Raw genomic sequence first — 9,916 nt, forward strand, 5'->3', positions numbered from 1 at the left:
CACTTCGGAGGTTAATAATAAAAAACATTAAATAAATAAATAATAACAAAAAATATTGGGACGTACTTTGTTCAAGTGGGTAACTATCATAGAATTTGTTCTTTCCATTGTATGACTCTCAAAATTTACCAATGTGTAAAGACCTTCAGATATTTAAAATATTTAAAGTCACCCAAACTGGAAAAATTCTTTGGTCAATAAACTGTGGGACAATGTCCAATTACAGCTATATTTTATCTTAAGAAAGTTCTCCAAAATATATGTATAAAACACACACATATATATATATACACACACACACACACACACACACATATATATATATGTATATATGGGTTGAATGTTCTGCTCAGAATTTACATTACTTTGAAAATTTGACTTCCCTTTACTGTAAACAATTATGGTAAAAATGAATATCTATTAACATTATTCTCCTTTTTTTCACCTAAAAACAAATGCAAAGTACAGATTTTATGTTCCTGAGAAATACATATAGGTGGGATATAGATTGAAATTTTAAAATATTCAATTAAAATACAAAATGTACTTCAGATTTTATTCTATATTACTTTTTTCCTAAAACATTTGATAAGTTTAAAGCATTTATTTAACTAATCTGTCATTAATGATCATAGATTATTGTAAATGACTCTTGACAAAATATCACACAGTTTAAGTTACATTGGCATTTAAAATTTCCGGGGAGGTCCAAATCAATTTGATAAAATTATTTTGTACTGACATTTCTAATGGTAAATGGTTAATCTGAAGCTCATGACATATTTGATTAAACTAAAATTGCATATAAATAGCCCTTTCAAACTGTAATGACTCATTAAAACTTGTGCATTGAAATAAAAGAATGGAGATCTACTATAGGCTATAGAAGGGATTAAAAACACTTTCTTTTAAAAGAAAATAGATGATTTTTAATTAGAATAAATGTAAGAATAACACATCAAATATATTCTATCATTTACAGAAATGGCTGAGGTCCCCAAAATGAAGATTCAGTTAATTAAGTTAATTAAGTCAAAGCTTTAACGGATGTAGAAAATGTTAGCAAGAATAGAGAAAAAATAATGTGGAATGACCTGTTTTATCAGCAAAAGAAGACTTCTGTAATAAATGTCTACAAGTAACTGGTACTTTAATTGTTCTAAAGGTAGAGCCCTCAGATCAGGGGATCAAAAAAAAAAAAAAAAAACACAACCCTATATTTAATTTAATGAGGTGTCCAGTACTCACAGCATAGGATCAAAAAAAGTCTCTATATTTAATTTAATGAGGCGGTTACTTTCATTCTCATTATTCTTCATGCAATTTAGGGTCTTCTGTCTATGGAAAAATGAAAAAAATGTTAAATATAAAACTACGTATGCCCATCTGGTTTGAAAAATTATGGATATATGTTAGTTAAGATTCCATATGTTTATGCATTTATTTCTCAATAATTCAACAATTAAAAATCTAGTTTAATAACTGTTCAAATACTATGTATCTTTTCTCTTACCTCATGTCCATAAAACTTTTAATAAGTTTTGTTACAGAACAAACTAGTTTATATGTTAATTGCAAATGTTAGTAAAAGTAGATAAATGAAAAAAATTTTAAATTGTAGTTTTAAAATGAAATAAAATAATTTAGTTAATTCCAATATCCAAACATGAACACCATTAATAGTTTGATATATAATCTTCATATTTTAACTTTGTACTTACATACATTTCTAAAAATAAATGCAAATATGTTTATGTAGATAAATATGTACAATGTTCAAATCCATACATAGAAAAAATCCTTTATAAACCGTATTTTTTTAATGAAATCATTGAAGGCCCACTTTTCATTCAATGATAGATAGATTATACCCATCTTTGTCAATGTGATTTTGGGGATCATAGAGACATGTGTTCTTGTCATGGTTCGGCTCCTTACGAGCTCCATAATATAGGTAAGTTCAATATAGGTGTTGTAAGAATCAAATGAGATCATGCGTAAAAGTACTTCAGACCATACATATTCTCCCCATAATGTTTACCCTTCTCTTCCTCCTTGACCTTTTCCTCCTTGACCTTTTCCTCCTTGACCTTTTCCTTTCTTGGCCTTTTCCCTTTTTCCTTTTGACTTTTTTCCTTTCTTCTTCTTCAAGAAATCTAAACATTCCCAGTTGTTTATTCATCCTTATTTCATCAAACTAATTCTAATCTGATATTCATTATTTTGTTTGTATGCTATGTATTTAAAAAACTTGGAAGGCCTTTAACGTATGTGATGGAAAAATTAATAACATAGTAACAATCTCTTTTTTTAAGATCTAGTAGAAATTCCCTAGAACATTGTCTTAACCTAATGTTACAAAGTTATTTTGAGGTAGATTTTTTTTCATTTTAGTTATTAGATTTTCCACTTTTGAGTTTACTCACCTATATGAAATTGAGAGTCAAATGACTTCTTACAGAAAAAGGTCAAGTTTATTTATTTATTTATTTATTTATTTATTTATTTATTTTTAAGATTTTTTTTAAAGGTTTTATTTATTTATTTGACAGAGAGAGAGACAGCCAGCGAGAGAGGGAACACAAGCAGGGGGAGTGGGAGAGGAAGAAGCAGGCTCCCAGCAGAGCAGGGAACCGGACGTGGGGCTCGATCCCAGAATGCCGGGATCACGCCCTGAGCCAAAGGCAGATGCTTAATGACTGAACCACCCAGGCGCCCCTATTTTTAAGATTTTATTTATTTATTTGAGAGAGTGAGAGAGAGCAAAAGCGAGTGGGGGGACAGCAGAGGGAGGAGGGAAAAGCAGGCTCCCTGCTGAGTGGGGTTTAATATCTGGGACTACCAGGATTATGACCTGAGCTGTAGGCAAACACTTAACCAACTAACCTACCCAGGCACCCCTTGGGTTTATATAAATACAGTGTTACTAGTTTTTCTATCTTTTAATAATTTCTACAGCTGTAATACATCAACTTACTCTTAGTCACGTAGGAGACACTGCTTTATGCATCACTCAGGAAAAGAAAAGCCAGATAAAACAAAATAAAACAACCCAAGGATCATAAGATGCCAAGTGTAAGGAATTAGGTGCTTAAAAACATTTCATGGCATCAAATAAAAGTCCAGGGTGAGAAGGCTTTGTTGGTAACTTCTAGCACACATTTAAAGAAGAATTAACACCAATTCTTTTCAAACTCTTCAAAGAAATAGAAGATGAGAAAACATTTCCAAACTAATTCCTGGAGTTCCCCGTAAAGCCAGATAAAGACATTACAACAAAATAAAATCACAGACCAATCTGCCTTATGAATATAGATGTAGAAATTCTAAATAAAATACTAGCAAAACCATCCTACAGCACAAGGAAATGATTATACACCATTAACGAGTGGGATTTATCCCAGCAAGCAATGGTGGTTCAACATAAACCAATCAATCAATGTAATATTAATAGAAGGGGGAAAAATACATGATTATCTCAGTTGATGTGAAAAAGGTGTGTGACAAATCCAAATACTTTTTCATGATAAAAACAGAAAACTAGGAACAGAAAGGAAATTCACTGACACAACAAAAGACATTTATGAAAAACCCATAGCTAACATCATACTCAAGTGGAAGACTGAAACTTTCCCTACTAAAATAAAAAAACAAGAAAAGAATGTCCACTTTCATGCTTTCAACATTGTACTGGAAGTTTTAGCCAGAACAATTAGGCTAGAAAAAGTAATAACAGACACCCCGATTGGAAAAGAAGTAAAACTATCTGCAAATGATATATCACTATATAGAGATTTTCACAAAAAAAATGGACAAGAATGCTTCTGGAACTAATAACAAATTTAACAAAGTTGCAGAGTACAAGATCAACACTCAAAGTTCTGTTTCTATATACTAGCAATGAATATATAGAAAAGAAATTAAAAATTTTTATTTATGATAGCATCCAAAAGAATAAAACACTTAAGAATAAATTTGACGAAGGAGGTGAAGGGCTTGTACACTGAAAACTACAAAACAATGGTTAAAGAAGATCTAAATACATTGAAAGGATGACTTAACATCGTTATGATGTCAATACTACCCAAAATAATCTACACATTCAATGCAATCCCTATTATATTCCAAAACTTTTATTTGCAGCAATGAAAAAACCAATCCTCAAATTCATGTAGAACTGAAAGGGACCTCAAATAACCAAATCAATTTTGAAAAAAAAAGTTGGAAGATTTACATTTCCTAATTTCAAACACACTCCCAATCTACTTAACAAAAGAACATGGTATTGGCATAAGGCTAGATCAATGGGATAGAATTGAGAATTCAGAAATAAACACATGCATCTGTGGCCTGCTGATTTCTAATAAGTGTTCCAAGCTCAAACAATGGAGAAAGAACAGTCTCTTCAACAAATGGTATTGGGAGAACTGAATTTCCATGCGAAAGAATGCTGTTGATATCCACCTAACACCATACACAAAAATTAACTCAAAATAGATCAATGGTGTAGACATAAAAGCTAAATCTAATGTAGGAGTAAATCTTGGTGACTCAGATTTGGCAATGAATTTTTAGATATGATACCAAAAACAAATGGAAGAAAAAAATAGATAAATTGGACTCTATCAAAATACAAACTTTTTGATATCAAAAGACATTATTAAGAAAGGGAAAAGACAACTTCCAGAATGGTAGAAAATATTTGCAAATCATATATTTAATAATGGTTTACTATCTAGGATATATTAATATTATTAATAAATACTATTACTAAAAAAAGGACTCCTACAATTCAAAAGAAGACAAACCTTATTTAAAAATGAGCAAATAATTTAAACAGCTATTCCTACAAAAATCACAAATGGTCAGTAATCACTTGAAAAGATATTTAATAGCATTATGAGTTACCACTTATACCTACTAGGATGACTATTAAATAAAATTTAAAAAAAAACAGAAAACAACAAGTGTTGGTGAGGTTCTGGACAAATTGTAACCCTTGTACTGTTAATGAAAATAGTACAGGCCCTGTGGAAAACAGTTTGATGCTTCCTCTGAAAGCTAAATATTGAATTATCATATGACCCAGTTGTTCCACTACTGGGCATATACCCAACGTAATTGAAGTCAGAAATCCAAGTAAATATTTGTATATCAGTGTTCATTGTAGCATTATTTACAATAGTCAAAAGATAAAAACAATACAAAATTCATTAACAGATGAATGAATAAACACAGTGTGGTACTATGCACGCAATGAAATATTATTTATCCATAAAAAATTCTTTTAAGGATGACCCTGAAAACATTATGCTAAGATAAATAAGCCAGAAACAAAAAGATTAATGTGATTCCACTTACATGAAATATTAGAAAGGTAAATTCCTAGAGACAGAAAATAGATTAGAGATTGCCAGCAGCAGAGGGAATGAGGAGTCATTGTTTACTGGTCATGGAGTTTTCTTCTCTCTTTTTTTTGGCGGGGGGGAATGTCAAGATCTTTTATTTCCTGATTTTATGTATGTATGTATGTATGTATGTATTTAAGATTTTATTTATTTATTTGACAGAGAGAGAGAGCATGAGCAAGGGAGAGGAGCAAGGGGTGAGGGAGAAGTAGGCACCCCACTGAGCAGGGAGCCAGATGCAGGACTTGATCCCAGGATCCTGGGATCATGACCTGAGCCGAAGGCAGATATTTAACTGACTGAGCCACCCAGGCGCCCCTATTTCCTGACTTTAAAAACTGTCACCATCATGGACCTCCTAGGTTCTTCTGTACCTTTGTCCCAGTGGTTCTTGGCAGTAGCTCCACACAGCTCTTCTCCTGCTCCTGCCTCTGACCCTTCTGGTTGCTTACCCATCAGCCTGAGTTTGACAGATCAATTTGCTTTGTCCCTCCAGCCTGTGGGGGTAAGAACTGGACTTTTCTGACTGGTGAAGTGTTCCTCATCAGTTAGTGTTCAAGCTTAGTCTATTACTTTTTAATTCTGCTTGCTCTTGGCTTTTGTGGCTTTGGCGTCCAGCATGTCCTGGGCACCAGTGAACTGTTTTAGAGAATCAAGCATGAAGATTCCAGGCAACACCAGCCACAGGATGTTCATGAAGACAAAGTAAAACCAGAAGTAAATGGGTAGCCCAGCTCCCCATGCAAGAATCTGTCCTGGTGCTCTGTCAGGAAATAGAGCACATCCCTATAGATCTGATCCACAGAGGCCACAAGCTATAGACAAAGCAGAGGGTCTGCTGGAGAAAGGTGATCACCACCCATAGGCAAGCTGTGATGGTCTCCATGCATTTTGTGAAATTGTCTCTCAGGTTGTATCAGCTGTCTCTTGTGGCATAGGTTTTCCAGAGTTGGGGCAAGAAAGCTTGGTCTTGGTGCTCCTGAGTGGCTCAGTCAGTTAAGCATCTGCCTTCAGCTCAGGTCATGTTCCTGGGATCCTGAGATCGAGCCCCACTTTGGCCTCCCTGCTTAGCAGGGAGCCAGATTCTCCCCTTTTGTTCCCTCTGCTTGTGCTGTCTCATTGTCTCTGTCAAATAAATAAATTAAATTAAAAAAAAGAAAGCTTGGTATCCAAGAAAGTCTTTGTAGTAGAGGCTGAACCAGACTTCAATCACCATGTAAATACATGTAAACCACCCACATACTGCAAACCAGCACATGGACGGTTGCTACCAAGTCCCCAGGGGGACAACAACAGTATAACCTGATAACAACCATGTGATTGCAACTAAGACCCCAGAGATGGAGAATAGGCCAACCAGGAGATGCCAAGTGGGACAGTCACCAGGCACAAAGATGTCCAGCCTCAGGTGCCAAGGCCAGTATGGGTGCAAGGGGCTGGTGTCAGTGGTCATGTCTTTGTAGGGTGATGGCTGCAAGAAAGAGGAAAATGGGGTCATGGAGCTTCTGTTTGAGGTAATAGAAAAGGTTATAAAGATAGTGGTAATGACTGCATCTGAAATAGATTGTGAATATAATTAATGTCACTTAGTTGTATGCTAAAAATGACTAATATTATTAGATAGATGATGATGATGAACATGATAGGTAGGTAGGTAGGTAGGTAGGTAGGTAGGTAGGTAGGTAGATGGCAGTACTATAAGTAAAATTAATCAAGAAAGTTGGAAGGTTGGGGAAAAAATGCTCATGGAAAACCATGGCTGCTGTCAGGAAATTAAAAGGCTACAGTAAACCCTGAAAACTGGGTTTGATAATCAGTGGTAACTTCAGTACTGACCTGGGTGACACACTTGAGAAATCCTGCAATTTAATGTAAACTTTACACCTGTATTATGCAAAGAAAACCATCCTGGTATGGCCAGTGGGGGGGGGGGGGAACTCTTCACACCATCTTCTGCATTCTAATATTGTACCAGAATTCTATGGGAAAGAGAGTCTAGAAATTAAGTTATCAAATTTTTCTCCTATTCTACAAATGGAATTGCAAGGAGCTATAGTTGATTTCAAGATGATAACAAAACAGTGAGATAGTCCATGAGCTTGTCAACTCAACATCCAAATTTATTTTTCCAATTAGATTTAATTTGGAAATAAAAATAATAGCAACGGTATTACTTCCTAACATGATAGTTTCTTTGTTTAATGATGGTTCTCATCGCTTCTCCGAAAAGGAGACCAAAAACTCATTTGTCCTTTGCCATTTGCTTCCTCTTCTAGATCAACCACAACCTGCCCTTTGATAACCTATAACCTAAAGATTAAATTAGAAAGTTAACTAACACCATGAACACCTTTTATAAAATAATAGGAAACAGGCAAGAAGAAAAAAATGTACTATTGGTAATTTTTAATTTTTTTTTTTTTTTTTTGAGAGAGAGAAAGATACAGTATTCCACATTCAATGTAGAGTCCGACATGGGGCTTGATCCTATGACCCTCAGATCATGACCTGAGCTGAAATCAAGAGCTGGGCATCTAACCCACTGAGCCACCCAGGTGACTCATTGGTTAATTTTTTTAAAAGATTTATCTATTTATTTGAGAGAGAGAGAGAGAGAGAGAATGAGCAGGGGGAGGGCCAGAGGGAGAGGGTGAGAGAGAATCTCAGGCAGACTCCCCAGTGAGCCCCATGCTGGGCTCAATCCCTGGACCCTGTGATCATGACCTAAGCTGAAACCAAGAGGCAGGCACTCAACCGACTGAGCCGCGTAGGTGCCCCTGATTAATATTTTTTAAATATCTACATAACAAAGCAAAATGATATAATTATAGACATTATGGTGCACCTGGGTGACCCAGTCAGTTGAGAGTTCGACTCTTGATTTCGGCTCAGGTCATGATCTCAAGGTCCTGGGATAGGACCCATTGAGCGGAGAATCTGCTTGAGGATTCTCTCTCCCTTTCCTCCTGGTCCTCCCCACCTTTCATGCACTCTCTCTTGCTCTAAAATAAACAAATAAATAATCTTTAAACAAAATTCTCTCTCTCCCTCTCTGCCTCTCCCTCCAACTCACACACTCTCTCTAAAAATTAAAAAATTATAAGCATTATGATTCTCATTTCATAGGTAGTTGGAAGTCAATGTTTATTACCTCCTTCTTTCACTACTCACCGTGGGTTCACTTTGCTCTGAGCTAACACGTCAGCAAGTACCCCATCTAGACATTGTGACTTACCTTTTGGGGTGATTCAAACACTCATTACTGGAGTTTTAGAGTTCTTACTAATCCAGCCCAAATTGAGTTTTATTTGTTTTCTTTCAGCTTTTACCCCTGGAGATATTAAGAATAACCCTTCCCCAACCAGAGAATTCAATGGTTTCTTAATATATGCCTCCCTACCATTTACCACCGACCCAATTTACTATTGATAACAGGGTTACCCTGGAGAGTTACTTTGAAGAATTAATGAAAGAAGATCCCAATATACCCAGTGGAAGTCTTCACTACTGATTAATAGAAATGTGGTTGCCTGTTCTGGAGAAGGCATTCTTCTTTTTAGAATTAAGACCCCTAAGCAATCAAAGTGCAAGCTTTAGTAATAGGAGGAAATACACACAGACACACACACTCACACACATAATTTCTTAGAAATACTAGAGAAAGGAACCACTTCCTCTTTCAACCCTTGTTTCCTTGACCCATGTGTGCTGGCTCATGGAGAAACAACACAACAACACTACAGATCGATTGTATCAGAATATATTCCACATCTTGTGGAACAGAACTCTAGCCTTCTCTAGCCAATGCCATAGCTGATTCTTCACTAGAACATTTTACCAGTCTTATCTGGCCAATCAGTTCTTGGTGATCATATACATGGATGGGGCAGTGAGTATCATAAGTTTTTTTCCCACTTTCTCACTTCTTTCATTGTAAATGTGTTACATGGTCAGAAATAATGCTATTTGGCATATAAAGATGGTGAATATGGTATTAATAATTTCATATATGGTTGTGCAAGCCCAATAATTACTGGCGGAAAAGGCAATCAATGCAGAGACTAATTATCCTTCCCAGTGAGGACAAAGCATCAATTCTGCATCTTTAAGATAATCAATCTGCTACTAGGTGGCTGGCCAGTCCCTCCGTAAATGGTCATCAACACTGGAAAGATTGATTTGGTGAGGTGAAGCCCATATGCTCAAGCTCATGCGTAAACTGCATCTTTCTTGAGGCCATTGAGCAATCAGGGGGATGGCTGGGGAAGAATTATTAATAGAAAGGGTTATTTCGTGCATGTGATTATTGAAAACCTCTTCTGCTACTTGGGTGAGGATTCTCATAAAACACAAGCACATACTCACTGGTTCATTCATGAGACTCTATTCACATGATTCTTCTTCATAGCACCTCATCAGTAATCTTTCCATTTGTTTCTTCCAAGTGGTTCATCATGAAGTCAAACCACTAGCAACTGCTTAGGAATAAGTTCCTCTAGCTATTTCTC

The 9,916-nt window shown here is 35.6% G+C and overlaps 1 pseudogene; it reads right to left on the reverse strand.

The window, feature by feature from the left end:
- Nucleotides 1-5,984: 5,984 nt before the first annotated feature.
- On the reverse strand, nucleotides 5,985-6,861 carry LOC113261007 (3-beta-hydroxysteroid-Delta(8),Delta(7)-isomerase-like; annotated as a pseudogene).
- Between the last annotated feature and the right edge of the window lie 3,055 nt (nucleotides 6,862-9,916).

The sequence above is a fragment of the Ursus arctos genome, unplaced genomic scaffold, assembly GCF_023065955.2.
Source record: "Ursus arctos isolate Adak ecotype North America unplaced genomic scaffold, UrsArc2.0 scaffold_29, whole genome shotgun sequence".
NCBI classification, from domain to species: domain Eukaryota; kingdom Metazoa; phylum Chordata; class Mammalia; order Carnivora; family Ursidae; genus Ursus; species Ursus arctos.